The sequence below is a fragment of the Humulus lupulus genome, chromosome 4 (genome assembly GCF_963169125.1).
Source record: "Humulus lupulus chromosome 4, drHumLupu1.1, whole genome shotgun sequence".
In the NCBI taxonomy this organism is placed as follows: domain Eukaryota; kingdom Viridiplantae; phylum Streptophyta; class Magnoliopsida; order Rosales; family Cannabaceae; genus Humulus; species Humulus lupulus.
This window is the reverse complement of record NC_084796.1, coordinates 193,707,805-193,713,804: the sequence shown is the minus strand read 5'-3', so window position 1 is coordinate 193,713,804 and position 6,000 is coordinate 193,707,805. Positions and strand designations below refer to the sequence as shown.

The following is a 6,000-nucleotide window of genomic DNA, read 5'->3' as shown; positions in this document are numbered from 1 at the left end:
GTAAGTGCTATAATGTTTTCAAGAAATTAATGGAACTTTAATATGCCTTGAAATTATATTTTTGCTCAAATAATTACCTACAGATTTTTTTTTATATATATTTTTAGAGAAAATATGAGTTCTTAAAAAAATAAAAATGGTGATTTTGAGGATATATTTTGTTGTTGGAATTTTAGTAAAAATGTGAAGTTGTATTTTTAAATTAAAGGAATTTTGTGTGTATGTTGAAATAAATTAATACCCTAAACTATGAAAATATTAAAAAATTTAATATAACCATGAGTGTTCATTTTAATAGATATGATTTTTCTTTATTTTAATTAAGAAAAATGTTGAATTTAATTTACTTGTGATTTTTAAATAAATTGAATAGTGGTTGAAAGTTTAGTTAAAATATTTTAAAAATAATTATTGAGTTATCACTTATGAATTTATTCTACTTAAAAATTAAGTCTTAAAATAATACAAGTAAAATATATTTGTTCCACACCTAAAAATTATATTTTCTCACAAAGTTTGTAATTTTGTTAATTAGATTAAATTGATAATTTCTAAGGAAACATGTTAAATTATAAGTATTTTACATAATTTATAGCCTTTATTATTTTCATGTATTTTAAAAATAAATAATGGAAATATTATATTTTTAAATGGTTATTATTTCATGAAATAAAAATAATGTTTTAGAAGTTGAATCAACCTAGTGATTTTTAAAGTGATAAATAATGCTAATAAAAGTATGTTACTAATTCATTATTTTTTTCCAAACAATAGAAATAAGCGCATAAGAATTATCGTTTTTAATGCCTTTTTAACAACGTTCCCACGTATGCATGTCGCATGCAATTTCACTTTTATGTTAAAAAATGTGTCTAATATTCAACCATATGATTTTTATTTAAAAACCATGCATGTAGCATAGGTATAATTCGCATTATTCTTTTGGTAATTTTATGTGTAATTATGCCTATTTAGAAATTTTGAGTAGTCTTCACCATGTGTGCATGGCCCATGCATACATGGGATATATGGGTTGGGCACAAGAAAGACTTATGAGATGCTAAAGAACGTTATTTGATTATGGTTATAGGCTCGTTGTGAAGTTTGTCAGTTTTTCTTTGCTTGGACCTGAGGTAAGGAAGTTAGATAGAATTTTGGTTATGTAAGCTGTGAATGGTAAGGTTGGCATGTATGAATAAGAATGTTATGTATGATGATACATTTTGCTATATGAATTATGAGATGCTATTTTGTGTTGTTATGGCTGGATTGTATGAATGTTGTATGTTATGTAATGGTTGTTAGCATGATGAACGCGACAAAACAAATGGGTTACTAATGATAAGAAGACGTAACCCGGGTTACTAAGGATATGAAGACGTAACTCATAGGGCGGACGCGTCGAGGTTATTCAAGGACCAGAGATCCTGATTACCTCAAGATGTGACATGGACAAGTTAGTGGGCCATGTTCACAAAGTTATGATGTTATGTTTATGATGACTATGTATATGATGTTTATGTTATGATGTTATGATTATGATGATTATGTTTATGTGTATGCTGATGATGGTTACAATAATGATGTTTATGATAGATGATGATGATTGAATATGAATATGTTTATTGTGTTTTACTTGTGTGTTAATTGTACTTCCTTATTGGGCTTTTAGCTCACCCCTTACTTTTCCTTCCAAGTAGCAAATAATATTTCTCTTTGGCACGCGTGGTGATGTGGGGAGTTCTATCACCAGGGTGTGTATGGTGTGGGGGCATCCTATAGACGAGAAAATGATCAGTCTAACACCAATTCTAAAGAATAATGTTTATGTTTATTTTTAATTTTTCGGACTTATTAGTGGGACTTGAACTTTAATTTTTTTTAAAAATGTTGCATGAAAACTATTATTTTCTCTTAAACTTTTGGGTCCAACTTGCATGTTTTTAGCAAGGCCCCACTGATACTTTTTATAATAAGTGGGTTTTCTTTTATAAACTTATGTGCACGCAAATATTTTGCAAAGTATTAGACTAGGGAGTTTTACATAAGTACCCACAAACGCCCTTGTGTGTTTGAGGATTGGTCTGGAAGATCAAGGTTGAGCATTCAGATTACTGGACAAGAATATCGTCAATTTTATACAATAAGACTCAATGACACTTGATAGGCTACAAGAAGCAATCACTGATCTGTTTTGTATGTGATTTAATATTTATATATGTATATGATCCTAGCTGGTATTACTATTTATTAAAATGGGTTCATATATTCCGTTGCGTAACTTTGATTTGATCATTTAATACCATCACATAATGCATCCTAAAGAAACAAGTGATGAAATTTGGCGTTTGGATATGATAATTTTTATGGACTTAAACTATGGAGTTAGTATGTTCTTTGGTGTTTATGATTTATAGGATTAACTTAGGAGATGGCATGTAACAATAGTCTATGGTTTATAATTTGATCATGATTTTATCTTAAATATCACAAAATAAAGGACTAACCTGTAGAACCTGCCCCGCCGATCACCCTAGCTTCCACAATAAACCTCTCCTCCCTCACAAGTCACAAGTCACAACCCTCAACTCCAATCTACCATCCACCCCTCAATGCAGAGGCTTCATAGACCACTTTTCGACCCATGTTTCACGACCCATAAAAATATTTGTCTGCTCCTTCAACCCTCCAAGATCTTCATCACTCAGTGTTGCTGAGTATATGCTACCCAAAAGTCTAGTCGAATTGACTCATCGAGTCAGTTCTCTGGTGTATTAAGCTACCAGTGAGGTGACGAAGGTAAAGGCAAATTAGTCGACATCTCGGCACAATACTTTGATATAGTTTCTCGTTGTTAGGTAGAACATTTATGTCTTTCTATAAGATAATCTACCATGTTAGTTTTTATTATTGTGTTTTTGGCTTTAGCTGCAATGGAGTTACAGTTTTTTTTTGGGTAGTTATTTTGATAATGTAATTTTATTTCAACTTGTGAGTAGTTTTATCCTAAACCAATTAGAAATAATTGTCTCATTGAATAGGATTACTAGATTGTATTCTTTATTTTATATTTTAGGCATGTGTAGCTTTGATTTGTGAATTTTTTTTCCCTAAAGTAATTCAAGAAAGTGTTTCAATGAATAAGGTGGAGCTAATGTTGAGCATACCATCTACAATGTCGAGGGAAATAATTTTTGTATGCCTTCTATTATTTTGAATGAGGAGACTATGTATGTTATTGGAAATGGAGTTGTGATCCATCTTCTTGGGTTTTTCAAAGAGATTGATGGGCTTGAATCAAATGGAGTCCCCTGCAACGGAAAGATATTGGTTTCTAATCGTGCCTTCTTGCTCTTTGATTTCAAACAAGAGGTTGATGGACTTAGAGAAGCTGAGATTGCTAAGTCTTTAATTGGAACTACAAGAAGAGGGATTGGACATTATTACTCCAGCAAGGTTATTCGAAATGGCATTAGAGTAGGTGAGTTGAGGTTGTTGGAGAAAATCAAACTATTTTAGGAAGTTTTCCTATTATTAGGAAGGGATATTTGCGGTATAAATACCCAATATTTTACACTAGTTACAGTTAAATGCCTAATCTTTTATTTTTACGGAAAAAATACTCAATGTTCAATAATGTTAAAGATAAATACCTAATCCTTTTTCATTGCAGCAAAAATACCTAAAGTTTTTAAAACATTACTTTTTTCAATACCTCCTCTGTTGGAGTTGTTAATTGTTGACTCACCAGATATGTATCATTTTGTAATTTAAGTATTTTTGTTATCAAAATATGTATTTTTTAAATTTTTATTAATTTAAAATGTCATTACAATTCATTAATCTAATTTAAAATATATTTTTAAAAAAATTAAATATGAAATGCACCGATTATAGGGTGACAAATGTCTGCTTAGTCAATATGCTTAATATTTCCAACATAGGAGGTACTGACAAAAATAATGTTTTAGCAACTTTAGGTATTTTTGTCGCAAAGAAAAAAGATTAGGTATTTATCTTTAACATATATTGAATATTGAGTATTTTTGCCGTAAAAATAAAAGATTAGCTATTTAACTTTAACAAGTGTAAAATATTGGGTATTTATGCCGCGACTACCCCTATTATGAATGAGTGCTTAAAGCTATTTGATAGCTGATTTGTTTAGTGATATTGTTTATTCAAGGAAAGTTGTTAATAGGGTGATTTGGCATTAAAGTCAATATTTTATTGTATTATTTTAGGGTAACCTTATACGTCTATATGTATATGTATTATTTACACAAAAATAAATAATTAGAAAATTTCCCTATTTCTATCTTGGTGTCAGAGTAGGCTCTAGTCTCTCTTTTCCTTCACGATGTCAGACACCTCTTATAAGTCAACCACTATCCCACCGACCAATCCTCTAAACCCTAATACCTTTGAATCTTCTAAACATGTTTCTGAATCCCATTCAGTTGAAATCACTACCATTCAACTCAATGGTGATAATTTTTTCCATTGGTCTCAATCTGTTTGAATGTACATGCGAGGACGCGGGAAGATGATCTATTTGATGGGAGAGAAGAAGGCTCCTAAGAATGATGACTCAGCTTATACTACATGGGATGTAGAGAACTCCATGGTGATGACTTAGCTTGTTAATTCTATGGAAGGAGGAGATAAGTTCAAATTATATGTGTTATCCTACGGCTAAAGAACTCTGGGATAATGTAAATCAGATGTATTCTGATTTACAGAATCAGTCCGAAATTTTTTAGTTGAATCTCAAATTTGGTGATATAAAGCAAGGTGAGGACAATGTCACCAAATACTTTACTGTGTTCAAAAGAACCTGGCAAGAACTTGCTCTTTTCGACACCTTTGAATGGGAATCTGTTAGAGATGGTAAACATCATATGAAGATAGTGAAGGATAATAAGATTTACAAGTTTTTGGCTTGCCTTAATGTTGAGTTTGATGAAGTGAGGCAGAGAATCATTGGCCGACGACCTCTACCCTGTATTGCTGAAGTCTTCTCGGAGGTTAGAAGAGAAGAAAGTCGAAGGAATTTCATGTTGGGAAAGAAGGTTGTTGGAACAACTATTGAGGGATCTTCCCTAGCTACTACTAGTGGAGGAGGCTATAACAGATCCAATGAAAAGCCATGGGTTTGGTGTGATTTTTGCAACAAGCCTCATCACACTTGCGAGACATGCTAGAACATCCATGGGAAACCAACAAACTAGAAACCACGAAAGAAATCCGGGCGCTATGTTTCCTACTGCTAACGATGCTGAAGCTATCCCCTTCACCAAAAATTAGATTGTTCATCTTCCTGAACTTGCTAAATCCAACCCACAATCATCTAGTATTTATGTTGCTTTTGTGGCACAAACACATTCTCAATGGATAATTGATTCTAAAGCTTATGACCATATGACAAATTCCTCTATACTTTTTGAATCCTATACCTCGTGTTCAGGTAATAAAAAGGTTAGGATAGCTAATGGGACTCTTGCACCTATTGCAGGAAAAAGCCTTGTTAAATATCTAAGGGAATAAATCTTAAATATTTTCTCCATGTTCCTCAACTTTATTGTAATCTTTTATCTATTAGTCAATTATCTAGAGATACTAATTGTTGTGTTGTTTTCTTGAATCTCACTGTATTTTTTAGGATCAACGCTTAGGGAAGATGATTGGCAGTGCAAGGATGATTAATTGTCTCTACTATTTTGAGGATACTCTATCTATTAATGAAAAATCTCAAGGAATTAGTAGCATCAGTTCTTTTTCTGTTTATGATCAAATAATGATATGGCATTATAGGTTAGGTCATCCTAGTTTTTCTTATTTAAAACATTTGTTCCCTGATTTATTCAAAAAATTAAATCTTTTATCTTTTCAATGTGAGAGTTATGTATTGGCCAAGAGCCACAAAACCAGTTATATTAAAAAATCTTATTGTCCTTCTCAACCTTTTTATCTTTTTCACGGCGATGTTTGGGGACCTTC

At 31.6% G+C, this 6,000-nt stretch overlaps 1 pseudogene; it reads left to right on the top strand.

Moving 5' to 3' along the window:
• The first annotated feature begins 2,379 nt into the window (after window positions 1–2,379).
• LOC133832766 (adenylosuccinate synthetase 2, chloroplastic-like) overlaps window positions 2,380–6,000 on the top strand; it is a 98,369-nt pseudogene continuing 94,748 nt past the window's right edge.